Raw genomic sequence first — 19,126 nt, forward strand, 5'->3', positions numbered from 1 at the left:
TATGATAAATTGGTGGGAAGCTTCAATTTCCAGAATTATTCTTTTCTACATCTTTTACACAATTCTTTGCTTCCTTTAAAATTTTATTCGAGCAGTATCTACCGATAAAAGATTTTTCTAAAAAAATCGTATAAGCGAGAAGTTCAAATTGAAAACAAATTTACTCGAATCGCGTGGAAAATTGCTAATAAATCCGCGTTATTAACTCGATAAAATATCACTAAATATATTCTCATTTTCACGGCAAAGAAATCAACGATTTTGAAGCACCAATTTAGCCAAATACACTTCCTCCCCCTCCCCGCTATTTCATCAATAGTTCCTACCTACGCGTGGTGGGTTGTCGTCGCGTACAAACAGAATGTAAATAAAACACCCCCTCCCCAATTAAACAACGCCTCTGTGCGGATCACGAATATATAAGCGCGCCTCGAAACGAATTCCCTATATAAATTAATTCGATTTTCCACCAGCGAGGGGGTGCGTTGTATCTATGGTGGAATATTTTTTAAATATCCGCGCGATAAAATCGAAGGGCGGAGGGATATAAATCTTCCCTTTAACCCGTATCCCCGATTTTAAATCTCGTTGATAAAGGAGGGGAGGGAAGCAGAGGCGGGGAAATTTATTATGCGTGGATGGATGGGAAATAAAGGGTGAATGGCAAAGGTTGTGTTCGTGGAATTAGATATTGATTCGCGATTTTTCCTATCGAGTTGGAAACACGTTCGTTTTCGCTTCGAACATTTTAAATTTTTAAAAGGGTGACATCAAGCTTGCTTTTGTCCAAAGCATTCTTAGCTTTCTCAAGGAGGCTTATTATTTGCGAAAACGAAGCTCTTTGGCCAATGAACCTTCTGCGGACCCAGGAATTCAATACGTGGTTAGGAATAAACGATTCGTTTTGAGAATCGAGTATAATAAAATGGTGTCAAGCAAAAGAATTAGATCGATTCGAAAATACCCAAGAACGTTAATCCTCGAATTATCGATCATGAGACAACCAGCACTTATCTTCTGAATTTCTCATTTATATCGTCAGTATATAATCTTAAATTTTGCCGAGCAAACTTTAGGGAAGAGAATAAATATATAAAACGTGACCCGGTATATTTATTAATTTCATTCGTCAAATATCAAAGTTTCGTGGTGTATTCACGAAATGGAAAAAATGTATAAAAATTGTTGGACGATCGAGAGGGGTTGGATCAAGTCGGAAAATGTAAATAACACTGAGAGTTGCGGGATCGTTGGTCTGGAAAGAGGTTTGACCACGTTCCCCGGTTCAATTCCGAAATAACTGGCCTCGAAGCGAGCACGTGACGTTACAAGCCAAGATTCTCCGGTGAAATGGCTGATGGGCCAAGTCTGGATTCGATTCGAATTGGCACGATTCTCTTCGCCCCTCCAACTTTGATCGAAAACGCACGACCAGTTTCCCGAATTCGTTAATCCAAGTTCGGCCATCGAGCTTTTCTCTTTTCCTCTTCAAAAAGATCGAAGGAATAATCATACCCGTGATTTTTCCGTTCTCCAAATTGTATATAAATTTTAGAATTTGTATAATAATGATAAAAATCGTGTATTGATGTAAACGATACATTATCAGCCATTCGTTAATGACATGTTCCGATTTTAATCATATCGATAATGGAATGTAACGAAATATGGTGAATTTTACAAGAATATTCGAAGAGAAATACGTGGCGGGCCCACGTTTAAGGAATAATATAAAATCAAGAGATTGGAAGTTCGGTCACGTTAAACGGCCCCCAAGAAGCGAAAGAGAAAGGAGGAGGGAGACTCGTGCAAGAACGATGGCGCGTAATAAATAATATGCAAGTCCTCTCCATTTTCCCTCCGTGCCAATCGTATTAATAATGTATGAGAGCCGTATAAGTTGGGAGGCTGAAAAATTTGCAGATTACTTCGATCTTCTCGCCGATCGTGAAAACTTCCGAAACCACCGTCGTTTCCTCGTGTATTGTGTATTCGAAATACGTTTCTATATAAACTTGGATATTCTCATCGGTATACATTTTATATCCTTTCTTTTTTTCTTCTTTTATTTCCATCGATATGTCTCATCATAGGATGAAGTGGAAAATTGATTCCTTAATTCCATCTATGACTATCAATTTTTCTACGAACGGTCGTGTTTTTATCCGCGATAATTCGAAATGGCTGTGTAAATGTACATTTCTATGATTCCCTCGAGCGGTGTTCCATTTTTTGGAATTGCAAAGAATTGTATGAATGGAGAGTTCGATCATGCAACTGCTTTTTATTGTAATGCGGTTCCTTATATATTCTATATAATGAGATATGAGCGCGAGACTTGGATAATTGTTTCCCTCATGCGAGCTGCCGGCTATTATTCGAAATATCAAAGTGTGTGTGTATTTTTTTTCAGCAATTTTACAGCTGGATGTAAGTGGTTCGCCGAGGCGAAGGCCGCGTTTTAGTTCGAATTAACTCGGGACAAATTGACAGTGATAAGAGATCTGGAGAAAAATTATTATTTTTCTCGAAATATTTTACATCGAATTGAATTATTCTATCCTGTCGAACATATTGAGGATGCTTGAGGATAATAATAATGATTAATCGTTAATGCGTTCCAATAATTTGAATTTTTATTTAAACTTGTTATACTTCTTATAAAAAGATTTCTCTTTATAATAATAAATTTTATATAATAAATTAGTAATCACTGTTGCACCCCAGTATGATATTTGACCTCATGGTAAAACATAACCTATAAATGCTGCAGCTATTGAAATTAATAAAATTATAATTCCAATTCCTCGTACACTTGATAATTTATATGAACAATAAAATATATTTCGTCTAATATGAATATATATTATTATAAAATAAAAAGAAGCTCCATTTATATAAATTAATCGAAATAGTCATCCTGAATTTATATCTTTTATGATATTAGTAATTGATCAGAATGCGATATCAATATTAGGACAATAATGTATAGATAAAATAAAACCTGAAACGATTTGAATTATTAGAAAAATTCCTAAGATTGAACCAAAATTTCATATATAATTAATATTTATTGGTGTTGGTAGATAAATAGTTGATATAATTATTTTTAAAAATTCATTTGAATTAAAAAAATTTTGATATTTTTTCATTGTATTATTGAATATTATTTATAAATTATTTTTTTCTCTTTATTGCTTTTCGTTCGTTCCCACTTTTTTTAGCTATGTTTTTCTCTCCTTACCTAACATCAAAAATGGCAAAACACAGAGAATAATCTATTCTTTAACCGATATTTAATATCGAGTTGTTGCCATTCATGGAGGATCTTATGATGCATTGTGTTAGGAATCTTTGCAAAGATTGCCTGAGATTGTACCCGTGACAGCTTTGATCTTCTGCTTTGAAATTAGTAAGGAGCAAATCTGATTCAACTACTAATAGTTGATGAACTTGTTCGAGTTATGCCAGGATGGAGAAAATTATATTAGAAATTAAATTCTCTGATAAGCAGCTTCATTCTTTATCGAATAATCAATGCCAGAATCTACCCAACGGAATAAGTTAAGAAGATCTCTATGAAAGATCATTCCAAATGTTCGAGCTTTGGGAAAATTGCTCGAGAAAGAGAGAGAAAAATCTACAAAATTCAAATAGTTGATTACAAGAAAAATAAGAAAACGTTTTCTTTTGATCTCCATCTTCCAAAGGAATGTTTCACGAATATGTAACAGGTATATACATTGAGAAGAGACAATTTAATCTTGAGACTTCTGACGGATATTAGTCTTTTAGAGAGAGATACGACAAGATAAAAACGAAGAGGTACGTTTTAATTTTGAAAATCTTGGAAGGGTATTAAAGTGTTTCGAGATTTTAAAATTTGTCGAAAAACTTTCACGTAAAAGAAAAGAGTACAAACACGTCGAACGAATGCGTGTTACAATCCTTTTTTCCTTAGAGAGAACAGTTTCTAAACAATTTTTCTAAACAAAGAAGTACTCCTCCAAATTTATTTCGACACATAAATAAAATTAAATTCTACAAATTAACACGATTTCTTTTCAAAGTTTAATTTTCAATTACTAAGAAATCGCTATAATAATGTTTCACTGCCATCAAAGTGTCTAAAAACTCTCGTATCGATCATATCGCAATTACTTCCAAGAGTCTCACCCATATATACACACCCTTCCTTCGTTTATTTCGTTTTCTACCTGACGAGAGGCGCGACGTCCAACCCATCGAGTCTCGCCCCTTGGACACGGCAGCCCACTTCGCTTCGCCGAATCGAAAGTTATCAATTTCAGGCGGGGAGCTGTGTTCTTTGTGTCCCCGGACCTCGTCAGATGCGTTTAATCTCGAGCGAAACTCATTAATGGGTGTACTTGCCAGGGAAATTGAATTGGGCGGACGCAACGTGAACTGATTATAATAACGAATGGCCCTGGGCAATCTCTCTCTCTCTCTCTCTCTCTCGAGCGCTCTGGTTTCGATATCGGTACAATAAAGGGGGACACGATTAATAATATTATCGATATCGATAGTAAGTATCGATATTATCATTAATCGGATGGCGAAAGGATTGGAACCGAATTAAGAATATACGAGAATATATTAATCGACGTCTCGAGAAAATTGGAAATTTTATTTATTATGGATGAACGATTTTTATTAGATCAAAATCGAGGGGGATTAATGTTTTTCTTTTCCTATTTTAAATGTTAGGATATAGGGGAGGGGGTGATTTATTAATTTTCTCGTGTAGGAATAATTTTCAGACAGATTGGATTCAAACGATCTTTAAACTTCGGAAGGAAGGAAGATGTAGGAAAATGTTATTCATTAGGTTATCGAGCATTTAAATTCGTTTTGGATTAAGAGGAAGTACGTTTGATAACGTGTTGAGTAATTATTGGTATAATTTGTGTAGAATTGTAGATCTTGCAAAGAGGAATATATTAACACCTTGTATATTATTTTTTTTTTTTTAATCATTTGTATTTGAGAGAGAAAAAGTTTTCGTTCCACCTGTACTTGTAGTGCCATAAATTATTCGCATACACTGTATATAATAAATCAATTTTGAAAATCCTAGAAATGTTTTTTTGTTCTCTGCAATGGATTTATGCAGTGCCTCTGTTTATCGTTATACGTGTTACGCGTTTATTTGCGTAAAATGCTTTGAAAATTCACGCTTTTCAACGGAACTGGAGATATATTTTTTTTTTTTTTAATAAAAAGATTACAAACTCTTCTCACGACACGCTCTCTACGTATTTCTTATAATTATTATCTCGTAATTAATCACTCATTTTCCGGGAAAATGGCAAATATAAATGGAAAAAAATCTGCTTCGAAATGCGCAAAATCTTTAATAAAAGAACGCGTAAAAATACACGAAAATTCCAAACTAAAAGCCCGGGGAAAACTCGAAAACACCCGCCCATAAAAATTCTACCAGCATTCGAGAAGAATACGGATAAAAAAAACAGTCGTGCATATCGATTAACCAAAATTTTAATCATTTTTACGTGTACGTTTCTATTAATTCAAAATTAATTTTAAAAATCCTTTAGAAAAAAAAAAAAAAAGAAAAATTATTAATCGAACCAATATTTCACGGTTCATTCTTATTTCCCCATTTTTCACTTTATCAGTTATCAATATCAGAAAATTGGAATTTCCATTCGAATATTACAACGTTCTATCATGTTTAATTTCATCAGAGGAAGTTAGATCATCTTTCTTTCCTGGTCGACGTCCCCCCTCCCCTCCCCGGTCGATCAGGAATTTCCACGTCCCTGAAGTCTGACAGTTTCCTCCAACATTCCAGTCCGGGGGATCGACGAAACTTTCATGATATTCCGCGTGATTGCAATTAAAGCGGAGCATTTTTGGGCGCATTCGGCCAATCGGTGGCATTTTTCGAAATCGATGGGAAAAACGGGATCGTTCCTTTCTGCAGAATTTTAAAATATTCGCAACCGATGAACGAATAAAGTTCCGTTTCCCCCTCTTTTCGATTTTAATAGTTGGGGAGAGGAGGAAGGCTTTTCGACATCTTTTCATCCCTTCCGGTTGTGGTTGCGTTGCGACTTCCGTTCCAAGATTTTCCAATTTGAATTTTTTTACGGAAGACCCCCATTCGAGATTATTGCATACTTCATGCTCGGAATCTCGTTTCTCGTCTCCGAAATATCACGTTTAAATTTTACAATCGAGCAAGTTAGGATTCTATTTTGTGTAACAAGTGTTATACGTAAAAATATGTGAAAATATCCAAGCGATTCGAACTTGTTATCTCGTTTAAATGTAAATTCGTACTTTGCCCAATTCCTGCGAAATATGAAAATTCATTATCACGAGATTATAACGCGATGTATGGATATTTGAAAAAATTATAGTGATGTATTTCCATTGTTAAGAAGGAAGAGAAGAAAATTCGAGCAGTTTAATATTTTAATATTTTCGTAAAGTTTCGTTTATTTATTCCCTTATTTATTTAAACTTTGATTTTTTCCTCCTTTTTGAGTTTAATATAATTACATTATTGAGTGTTTCGAATAAATTATATATATATATTTTTTTTAAGACGTAATTAATTATAACTGTGATCTGTATATTTTATTCTGTTCCTCGAACCGTGAATGTTTATCGTAGTAATTTTTCCCTGTTTCAAGCATATTTAACGAATCGTGTTCGTTACTTTATCCTTGGCACGTTGCATCTTTGAAAAGAGAACAAAGTCTCGTTCGAGCTTTGTAACATTTGTACATGGCGCGCTAAGAGAATTCGAAGAACTGGGATAAGCAAATATAAACGTGGAGCTGAAAATATGAGAGTAAGAGAGAGGAGATCCTGAGGATTCGTCAAACTTTGCGTCTCGAGATGAAAATGAAAAATAAAATGAAGAAGTAGGATTGGAAATTATTACGCATGGAATTATACGTCAAAAAATTTAATCGACGATTCTTCAAGCCAATACAATGAAATAAAAGTGAGGAATGAACAAATTGTATTTCCAATCGACAGAGAAAACAATGATTCTGAAATTGATACGGATAAATCACTTCATGGAAAAGGAGATTAAAGACTATGGTTTAAAGAGATCTTCTCTTTATAATTCAATTAATTAATTCCAGATTAAACGATGAAGATTCGATATGGACACGTTTATCGCGCGATTTATCGATAAAACGCGATCGAATAAAATTGAAGAAATTTCGAGCATAACGAGTCTTTCATCGACCGATGAAAGATCGTCAGAAGCGTGAAATCTTCCCCTTTAAAACGGCTTTTCATTCATCCCGATACGACTTCCGGTTCCCGAGATATCCTCGTCCAAAGAAAAGCTAATTTTTGATCCTTCCCTATTTCCATCCTTCTTTCTTACACGGATCTCTCGCTCGCACCTTCATCAGCGACCAATCCCAGGACAAAGACGCGATTCCTGGAAAAACGAGTATTTCCAGCAAAAATAAATAGGTCACTGGTTCCATTGATAATTTTTCCCTTAAGCGTTATCGATACTTTGAATTTTTATAAAAATTAGTTTCAATAAATCACGTTGCTTCCCTCTATTTTCTGAACCAGCTTCGATGGAATTTTTTATATGGAAAAGAAAAAGTTTTATTCGTGATTTTGCGTGAAATTGCAATGATCTGAAAAAATTGTTATACGGATTAAAGTTTATTCGTAATTCCATTTATATATATATATATTTATAAATTGTTCTATACTCTGTATTATTTTAATGTATTCCGTCTATAATACGTGAAATTTTGTACGAGTTGAAAAACAGGATTGGCTTTGGCTTAAAAAAGAATCACCTTTTAAATCTTTCAGGGTGATTCATAAATAAACATCTTGTGTAACATTCGAACGGATTTCATTCAACGGGAATAATCCTGGTGCTAAAAACGAGATGTTTTTTCGTTTGAAAACACTATTTTAAAAACCTCGGATATTTTGATCTTTATAATACTCGCTTTAATATAATTGTTGACACGATTGGAGAATCAATGGCTCTTATCTTCTTGGGCAGTTTGCCTAGCTCGCGAACAAGTAGTCGTCAATAAAGCTGCTCTAAAGTTAGCAACACATAGAAATGTGGGCCAAGTTGAAGAGAGACTTCCGTGTGTCCATTAATTGCCGATCCACTCGAGTTGCAAGTTTATGCCATTGTTATTGAACTATCCTTTAACGCAATAAGTACCAGACAACGCAGCTATCCTATTTATAAATCCATAATTATCCGACGATAACAAAATAATTTCCCTTCTCCTTCGAATTTTACGCGAAAGGATTAACCGATAAAATTCCGGAAAAAAGTATAAAACGTCTTAAAACTAAAAGAAAGAATGTACTAACTAAAACTACTTTATCAGCGCTAAAACACTTTTATTACTACTAAAACTCTTTCGGATAAAATTACCAAAAAAAAAAGTATTATTTATTCTCTCCTTATTGTATCACGTTTACCTTTTCGAAACGATGAAAAAAGTATTATTAACCGTCAAATATTCCATCCTTTCCCCCCAAATTATTTTGTGATCAAGCATCGATGCGGGTATACCCGAGCAATTACTCTTAAAAAAAAAAAAAAAAAAAGAAAAAAAATTACAAAAGCCCTCTACGATCGTAAACCTTTCATCAACGACCAACTCCAATAAACTGGGGAAATAATAGCCGAGCATGCAAATTTTCAAGACGATGGCCGAATCGCGCGCCCCCTGAAAAATGCGGTCAACCTTCGCTTCCTCGAATGGAACCGATAAGGCCGCTCTCGTGTGCGCCGGGCACTTCTTGATTTACATCGGCCCACTTCGCCGCCGAATCATGTCGCCGCTACATAAGCACCCGCCTTTAATCCAGAACCGCTAATTCCACGCTGCATTAGGATTAATTCTTAACGTATTGGAATCGATATCTCTCGCCGTCGTTAAAATATACTCGTCCACTTGGCTGCCCAAGATTGTTTGTTAAAGGGATGTGTCCATCATGTAATCCCGATAAATCGAGGAAGTCGAAAGAATCTCTCGTTCACAATGTTGATCTTACATGTTGGTTCTTTACAAGGAATTTTTATATATGTCTATTCTATTATTTCTATCGTTCGTTTCGAATGTTTTTATTTTCTTTATCTTCGTTTCGTTTTACGATCGTGCGTTGGAGGTATATATTTATTATTGTTGTTGTTGTTGTTGTAGGAGCAAGTTTTAGCTAATCTAAATCATAATATTCGTTACAATCACCTAGTTAAAGTTTAAATTTAACGCGGAACACTTCTCCCACCAATGTGCAATCCCGCAAATTATTGTTTGAATATTGTTAAGTTAGTTCAATGTACATTAATCTGTCAGAAGGTCTACAAACATCGGGCCAGGAAAATTGATAGCAAATTTGTGGTTACGCCTCTTGGTCATCCTCTCCTCTCACCATCTACACCGGACACCAATATCGATTTTAATGGATGATTATCCTACTGTATCCTGCTACACGTATTTTATTACTCGGCGATTCTTTTTTTTTTTTAAATTTAAAAAGAAACAAAAAAAAAAAAAGGGAAAAAAGGATCCACCGTAATACATTTTCACACATGGAGAATTCCAAAAATGAACGGTTTCATTCAATTTTGGAGAAAAAAAATCGTTCGCCCGATATAAACGAGAGAAATCAAAAATATTCGAGCGTGAAGTGACCACGAAATACCTTCGTTCCACCGATCGGGAATAATTTCCATCCTTCTATTCTAAAGGCCCGTGAAATGTGAAAAGCTTTTCCCCGTATCTGCCAATCGCATGACAAACTTCTCGTCGATATCATCGCGACGGATTGTTTCCAACAAAGGGATACAAATTTTCACGCAACTAGTTTCGAGTGAATAAAAGAAGAAGAAAAAAACGCGAAGAAGAGAGAGAGAGAGAGAGAGAGAGAGTAACGGAAATGGTTTACGTGTAAAGCGTTAACCTCGATGATTGCAGCAGTTTTGTTCGAATTGCTGAATTCATCGTTTCGTATCGGGTTATCGCGCGATCAGGCTGGGTTGCCTACGCAAGGGGCAAAAGTTGAGCCGTGTGTTCACGGCATGTGTGCGCGAAAATCATGGCGTCGCGGTCAAGGTGGGTCTTCGTATCGTATCGTATCGATTGTACGTAAAATCGTGCGGATTTTTAAATCCCCTCTCGTAAAGAAACTCGTGGAGAATGTTCGACGACGATTTAATTCGATCGACGCGTCGTTTCTACCGTTGAAAACTGTGACTTTGATAAAAGTTTGTTGTGCTGAGTGGAATTTGAGGTTAGGTGAATTTTTTCGTGTTTCGAATAACCTGAGAAGATTTCTTCTTCTTCTCGAGTATCGTATTAATTGTTCGACTAATAATAAAAATTATTATATAGTAATATAAGTGACTCTTATATTTGCGAATGGATTTTGAAAATATCGTCAACTTGTTACTTTTCCTAATATACTTTTACCATTGAGTGATAATTATAATTCGAAATCCGATTATTCCTCTCCTCGATGTGTTAAATTTAACAATCTTTATCCTGCCACGTGACGATTCGATAAATAACCGTGATTTGTTAATTTTATCGTCGGTTTAGCAACAAACGAGTAATTAGCAATAGTGCGTGGCAAGTTGATCGCGACCCTGTGTGAAATTATAAATTTTCCAGGCATACGCGACGATAAATCTTGGCGTACGTAGATGGAAACGAGATGTAACGTTAATTAATAAATTTTCCACGTTTATCGCGAGCCACGAAATGAAGGAATAAAAAAAAAAGGAAACCGACCGAATTTAACCCATGGAATAAAATTGATGGCTTGTTACAATGCCGGTCGATCGAACGATATACTTAACGAAGCGCGATAACATTAATTTCTAATTTTAATTGATACACGTCCGCAAGCTGAATTTTATCCCCATCCATGTGAATGCAAATAAATAAATTACCGTGCCACGGTACATTGATCTTCGGTTTTGAATCGATTCAACTCAACGTGCCAACTTCATCCTCGACGTAAAGCGATCGTGTAAATAAATTATTGTCAAACCGTGTGACGGGGGATGAAATTCATTATCGATTCCCGCGGGGGAGATTGGAAGGAATTTCTCGTAGAATCGACGATCCTTGTTGGGATTCCAAATAATGATTATGAATATTCGTTCACACCTTCGTTTACCGATCGAGCGATTCGAATTAAAATATCGAGAAACATTAATTGGCCAATCTCCCTGAAGGGGGATATTCCTGTTTTGTTTTTTCTTTCAATTTTTTTTCCCCACGATTGAAATAATATTATTAACGCGAGTTTTATAATTTTTCTTTACGGTAATAAGAGGTAAAATGAGTTTGTTCCTTTTTTATTATACGATTTACGTATCAATAAAATTTTATAAATTACAAATATTGGTGAATTTTGTGTAAGGGTAGTACGTTAATAAAACATGAATAATAATGAAGTTTGAAATTTTACAAAATATATATCATTCATTCAATTATATTTCATGTAAAATTTAACGATTCGTTAATATTGTAAATTATCGGGCAAGAGAGCATTAAAATTACAATTTTTTTTTCTTCTTCCGAAAATCAAACAATTAACTTCGAATCTATTATTAACGTCGATAGCTTAATAATAAAATAATAAAAAATATTTTTATACGTTCCTAATTTATTATTGCACAAAAATCCATAACAGGCACACAATACCCCATTCGATAATTAATTAAAATTTATGATTACATAAAAATTTCAATTCAAAATTCAATATTAAATTTTCCAAAATCTTTTATTATTCTGATTAATCGTACCTCTAAATATTAAAATCCATTCAATAGTATATATTATTTTTAATAAATAATAAATATCAATGGAAAGATTTAATATGGTTTAAAAAATCGAGAAGGGAAAAATAGATTGCTTTAAATAATTTATTTTTTTCAATAAAAATATTTATTAAACTCTTTAGGAAAAAATCAATCAAATTTGTTCAAATCTTTAATTGATTATAACAACAAGAGTTTGATCATTGTTACAACAATATATGCTAATTGTAAATGCGAGATAGATATCATCAAGTCTGAATCTAATACAATATAAAATATCTCAAACAATAAAAAATGTAATAATTTTAATAACATATTTCAAGATCAAAATTAATTCTATTTTTTTATAAATGATTATCCTGTATTTTAATATTTTTTTTCATAAACGAAGTATTTAAAAAAGATGAAACAATAATAAAAATAAAGTATAAATCATTTATATTTCAAGTAACGAAAGAATCACTGTGAATAAATTACCATGTCTTCTTATCAAATTTTATCCTGGATATCATGTACGTTATCAGATACTCCATATACTGTTTCCTATTAAAGGATCTTCCACAAAAACCTGATAGCTTATTGTGCAGCATAATAATTAGAACGAACTTAAAATTACTTTCAATTACTAGATTATTGAAAAATAAAAAAAAATTGATAATTGAAAGCATAAAATTCATTTTCAAATTAATCGTTTCCCAATAATCTAAATATACACTTTTCATTATTCACAAAGGTGTTATTTCTAAAAATTCATTATCTACGTGTTTCTTAAACTTTTCAACAAGCTTTTTCTTTTTTTGAAAAAATTAAATATACATTTTGACTTCTTTAAACCACAATTGAAATTCAATTTAAGTAACCCCTCCTCCGAATCTGAAAAATTTTACAATCGAGTGTAAAAACGAATAAAAACGTTTAGGGATAAAAATTAAAATCCAAAATCCATTAGGATCCATCGTATATCTTCGATTGGCCGTTCAGCTGCGATCATTTCTCGATACTTTCCGCACAATTTTTCCACCCCGTGTTCATCTGTGATACAAAATTTAACAGTGGAACGAACAGTAGTAACGTTAGTAATACAAACGAGGCGATTATTTGCCGGGCAAACATGGCAGCGTTCGATTAATTGGCGATGATGCAAATCGGATGTAGGAGGCGTAATCAGACGATTTCTCTCTGTCGGACAGTCGAAAATTACCGAAGGAGGGGGGAAGCGTAAACAGGAAAAACACACGGTATAACAGTGAAGGGGAGGAGGAGGGTGGCGCAAAAAAGGGGTAGAACTGCTTATTTATCGTGTAACCCCAATTTCATCGTATCGAGCTATGAATTCCACGCGTTGAATCCCCGTTATGCATTATGTATCCTGGGAATGTGTAAACTCGGCCGAATAGAATTGGCCGCATTTATTGCGATTTAACACGTTGCCTTGAATAAAACATGCTCTTCTAACGATTCTTTTCTTTTTTTTCCTTCTCTCTCTCTCTCTTTCCTTTCCTGTAATTCCTTCTTACGAGTTATCACCAGGGTACTTTTCCTTCTTTCTTTCTTTCTTTCTTTTTGTAGACAGTGTTATCGATCGATCGAATTTTCTCTTTGTAATCTAGGTACATTCTAGGAAATATTTTTATTTTCCCTAGATATAATAGAGAAATTTTGGTCGATCAGAATAAAATGATATACATATACACATGCAGCGCGGTCCTCTTGAAATGTCTTTCTTGAAATATATTTTATATATGTAATAACAAAATATTCCTTCAAGTTCTCCAAGTTTTTCTCTTTCTTACGAAACATACTTTTGACCACGAAGACTTGTACATCTACTTAAAATCACTTAAACTCGATCTTTTTCTTTCTCATCAACGTTGAATAAAGAAAACCACCCACGCAAATTTCCAAAAACTTGGGAGAGTCTCATAATATATTCAATCCGGGGCAAATGCAACGCTGGAGATACGTCTCGAGAGCCGATGGAACGAGGTTCCTTCCCATTTACGGCTCCCCCACCTCGGCGACTTTATCCGTCGTCGTTTCGCGTCGATTAGAGTCATTCACATTCTCGTGGGAGGACGCGAGGGTAATGCGGCCCACGTGTTAGCGAAATGCCTCGCCTTCTCTATGAGAGGGGAACAGAAGTGGTTGGCGCAAAGAAAGAAGGAAGGAAGGAAGGAAGGAAGGAGAAACGCTTTGGTGGTTCGAAGTGGATGCACCGATTCCTTTTGGCGAAGAAAATTAACCAGGCGTGGAAAATTGAGTGATCCACCGCCCTTCTTTAAATATGAAATTCCTTCTTCTCCTTCTTTCTTTCTATGAGTGTGTTATTGACGTAGTTGGAAAGAGTATTGTAAATTTCGTAGGAATTTTTATTATTTTTTGATTATAATTTGATCGTAAACCGTGTAAAGTTATATATTTTCTCCGAGTTAAGATGAAATGTTTTAATACGTATAATGGATTATTTGTGTGTAAACATTATTCTAATGCGTGTTTATGTTCAATGTGTTATTATTCTCTGTGCTTATTCGAGGGATTAAAGTGGATGTATATTAGGATTGTTGAAACATAATATTTTCTTACAATATAAATACGTAATAACGTCAATATTGCGTTACAGTTATTATTTTGAAACGTATTGATGCTCGTGAACCGGTTCTCGAAAATTATTTTTCGTGCACCATTAATCGATAATTGGATTTATGTATTTTGGTAAAAACAATATTACGACCAAACGAAAATAGAGACGTATCGAAAATCGATACAACACTCGAAATCTAAACTATTACACATGGATCGAATATTAGTGTATAGTTAGCGAAAATCACACGTGTGAAAAATTTTGCGACAACTATACATCGAGCAATAATAGAATTCAAACCCAAATTGTTAATAGTTTCCTTCAAAAATTAATAATTTAATAATTGTATAAATAAACGAGTAATATAAGTATGCATAAATCCTGTTAATATAAATGGAAAAATACGAAAAGATATACCATATTCACTCAAAGAATTTCAAATCGCTAATATCTTTAAGCGTGCGAATATTTTAGTAAATTCGATATCTTAACGTTGCGAGTAGTGCCATCTCTGATTTCACGTATCTTCCAAAAGCCCAAGATCGAGGCAAAATGAAACGGCGCTTTGTTAAATTCCGTTCGTGTTCTTGATCGAGTTTGATGATTCCAACAATAAGACCGGTCGATTCTGCACTTGAAATTCCGACCATGATTTCTACCTACCATTGTACTTATACATTTTATAAAACCTCAAACTTTATCTTCCCTCGTTACGTAACGTTTTGTTCACACTCTTAACGTGATATTTTTCTGAAAATAGGATAAAGTCACTCTCTTATAGGGGGATGAATAGTAAGTTGGTGTAAACTTTTTGGTAAAATACACAAGATGTATACTGAATACGAAATACTGGGTTTGTGGTTGATTGTATAAGACACCTCGAAATCCCAAGATTCATACCAGGACACTTGCTATTAAGGCATGCAAACGATCGAGATTAAGAAGCCAAGAATATTCGTTATTTGATCCTCTAAATTATATTGTGTCATACGTTCGTATGAACGTGCTACGTGTGTTGAATTTGTCACGTGTTTTCCTTCCAATATTAATTTCATTCGCATGGATAATTTAACCAAAAATAAGTTTAATCATGTAATACAATTTCTGGTTACAATTAAACTTTTTAAAAACTCTAAACATTTTATATTAACGGAAAGCAGTAGAAAGCTCGCATAACAATTTATCAAAAAATCATAAAAAAACTCTTGTTTTAATTTTACGTAGCTATATCTGAATATAATTAAAATCATTCACATTTTGCAAACACTGTATAATTTAACTTTTATATTTTATATAACTTCTTCGATAACTCTAATAAATAAACAAATTTACTAAAAAAGATTCCTTTCTGAAAAGAGCACCCAACTTCTCGAATCAATATTGATAAACTCATCCATATTTCCACGTGACTGGAATTTCATTTCAAAATACGGAATAAGGGAGCAACGATCTCGAAAGAGAGAGAGAAAAAATCATACCGCGAAGAAAATCCTCGCGCACGTTCAGCGGGCAAATCCTGGCGGGAAGATAGCTGTAAGGGGCCGACGCGCGATGTTTCCACCGTTTTCTGAGAGGGGGAGATAAACTCGAGGGAGAAAATGTAAATTAGGTGGAAAAAGTGGACGCAGTTTGCGCGTACGCTTAGGGAGCACGCATTTGGCCGGGTGCCAAAGTGCACGGATTACGGTTCCGTTTTTAAATCGCGCTTTTATTATCCCTCCCCTCCCCTCCCGCGCAATTAACTCGCGTTTTTTAACGCTCGACAAAATGCCGCGCTATCCAGGCCCATCTATTCGCCCCCGTGTCGATATTATCCGCTCGTGACATCCGCGGTTTAAAAGTATCCTGCACACCCGCCAATAATCCCGTCCATTAATCTGTTCGAGGGAAAGAATCGTTCGTGAATGGGGACGCGTTTTGGAGAGAGAGAGAGAGGAAAACAAAAAAAAAAAAGAAAGGAAGAGAACAACGTTTTTATTTATCGACTGGCCGTGTATCGATCTTGTCGACGAGGCGAGATACGCTGAAAATTCTGCTGCTTTTTATCGGTCCAAGCTGATTTATTTCAAGAACTCCACGGTTCCACTATTCCCCCTCTCCCTCCTCCTCGACTGTATGAGCCACTTCGGTTGGAATGCTGCCAACTGAACTGAATAGCCGTTGGCTCGCCTCTGGGAAATTAAGTGTGTACACGGAAAAAACGTGCGAAACCGAAAATGTCGCGCCTATGAACGAAGCGAGCCCCTTGCTTCCAACTGGAAACGCTTTAATGGATCCGAAATCGTTCGATCGCTCTCTCTTTTCCTTTCCCCTCGGCGAAAGCGGGGAAATATTTATGCATCTCGTTCGACGGGAATATGCACGTTAATCTTTCGGCCGATTTCGGCTGTTTTCATTGGAAATTTCACGTCTCTCGGTCGTATTAAGGCGACGTGAAATTTGTGGTAATTGATATTGTTGGAGATTGGTTGCTCTGATATTTCGTGACGGTTTTAACCTAGTTCTGAAGGTGTTTAGGAGACGGTTGTATATTTTTTGAAATTGTATATGTAAATATTACTGTGTAGCTCTTACGTGTGTGTGTGGAGGAAGAAATAGATTTTTCTTTTTAGAAGAAATGGGGCATGGACGATGGGAGAAAATTTTTAAATTTTTTCGATTTATCGATGAAAATTTATATACGAAACACGAATATATGAAAATAAAATTGTATAATTGAACTTCCATACTTCTTTAATTCATCTTCAACGAGTTTCGTTTCTTTTCGCATACTTGATTATATATATGAAAAAAGAAAAAAGAAAGAGAAGTGTCTCGTAGCATACTTTTCCCCGTTTAAAGTTTCCTTTTTATAGCTACATAACACGGGATTAATATTCATGGAATATTTCGTCAAAAATATCAAACATTATGGAAATCGCGTTTAAATAAAAAACGATCCAACTTCGACGAAATAAAATTTTCCTACGAAAATAAAAAATAAAAAAGAAACCCACTTGAAGATATAAAACCCCCTTCCTCCTCTCTCAGATTTTCCCTTCATTAAAATATTTATATCCCGCTAATATCGACAATTGTCGCCTATTTGAATTTCCCTCCCGTGCTTTACCGCGTCGGTAAAGCAGGGCCTCTCTTCCCCCACTCCCAAAAAATTCAAGCTACCACATATTACCGTGGAACAATTAGCGGAATTACAATATTATACAAGCGCGACGTGGTAAACGTTGGCGCGAAATTGGCACAAATTGAACGAAAACGAAACGCGGGATCCCGTTGGATCCCGTTTAATAGAGGTGGAGGGGAGGGCAGTCCGGCGAATCGAAATTCGGCCGCGTCACGGTTTTCCCTTTTTCGCCGGTGGATCAACAGTTATTATCAATGCAGAGCGCAATTTACATCTGGCTCGCGGCGACCGTCGCGGCAATTGGCGTTATTAAACGATACGGAACGGCTGGCTCGATTTAAATCGCTATCCCCGCGGCGTTGCTCATTAAACGGGACTTGCCATCACGTGAAAATCCAATTCGTCCCGTCAAGTTGGAAATGAAAATTGGGGGAAAGAGAGGCGAACGAAGGCAACGATCAAGAGGGGTTGGACACGGAGAGATACCCGCCTCTCTGTTACGAATTAAACGTGCAGGGGGGAGGAAACTCGTTCCAAGTTTTAGTCGCTGGTTGATGTGACGGAATCAGATTTCGATTTCCATCCACCGTGAAATAACTGGCGCGGTGGGGGGAAGGGTTGGACTCGATTCGAAATTTTAATTCGTTGGGATCGAATTGAAGATTCGAGTGGATTCATAGTTATTTCATAATTTTATCAATTGAGATTAATATATATATATATAGAAATTATATTATCAAATAAACTTTTGCAAGAATTGAATTTTCCTAAGAAATAATATACTTTCAAATACTTTTACGAAACCACTACGAGTACACGAGTTTTTTCTTTCTATTACTTTATAGAAAATCATATGGGAAATATTCCTGGCATCGAATAATGATTCTTGAAATTAACAACAAAAGAAGATCTTTTTAAAATATTCCTTTTTAACATTACGAGTATCAATTATTACGCTTCTCCAGACGATCGAAAGAATATTCTCGCCCACTGCCAACCTCGGGCACTCGTTCAAAGGCACAATCACGCGTTCTCCTCGATGCTCGATACGCCCATAGGGAATTCGCTTATCGCGCACCACAAAAATCCCTATTTTTCCCCCACGATCGCGATTTTCCACTCGGTCCCGGAACGGCGATAAACAAATTCTATCATTTAATCATTTGACGAGGTGAAATAAGACGGAAGTTGATTCAACGACTCGATTATTTCTAATCGGACGAGGATATTTATATATGCTTCTTTGGAGAAATTTAGAAGGTAAAATAGACGCAAAGGTTGCTTAAATTAGACAAGTTTTAATTTAATATTTTTGTATGGAAATTTTTCTTTTCAACTTTAGGAGATCTATCCTTATATTGATAATAATATTCTGTATATATATATGTTTTAATTTGACTCGTAAGACACGCTTGCGATTCTTCCAATATCTTTCAAAAATACTTACTCACTCATTTATTGCTTAAAAATAAATAATATTAATAAAGAATTGTTAAGTATACTTTGATAAATGGTCTAGAAGAAAAAGAGGAAGGCTTTCAAGAAATTAGAATCTCCTGTAAAAAAATATATATTTGAGAGA

At 35.1% G+C, this 19,126-nt stretch overlaps 1 protein-coding gene across 11 annotated transcripts in view; it reads left to right on the top strand.

Annotated features, from left to right (window-relative positions):
• The window catches only part of LOC107994275 (venom dipeptidyl peptidase 4), a 216,983-nt gene that overhangs the window by 60,085 nt on the left and 137,772 nt on the right, over positions 1 to 19,126 (top strand). The window lies entirely within an intron of this gene.

The sequence above is a fragment of the Apis cerana genome, linkage group LG7 (assembly GCF_029169275.1).
Source record: "Apis cerana isolate GH-2021 linkage group LG7, AcerK_1.0, whole genome shotgun sequence".
In the NCBI taxonomy this organism is placed as follows: domain Eukaryota; kingdom Metazoa; phylum Arthropoda; class Insecta; order Hymenoptera; family Apidae; genus Apis; species Apis cerana.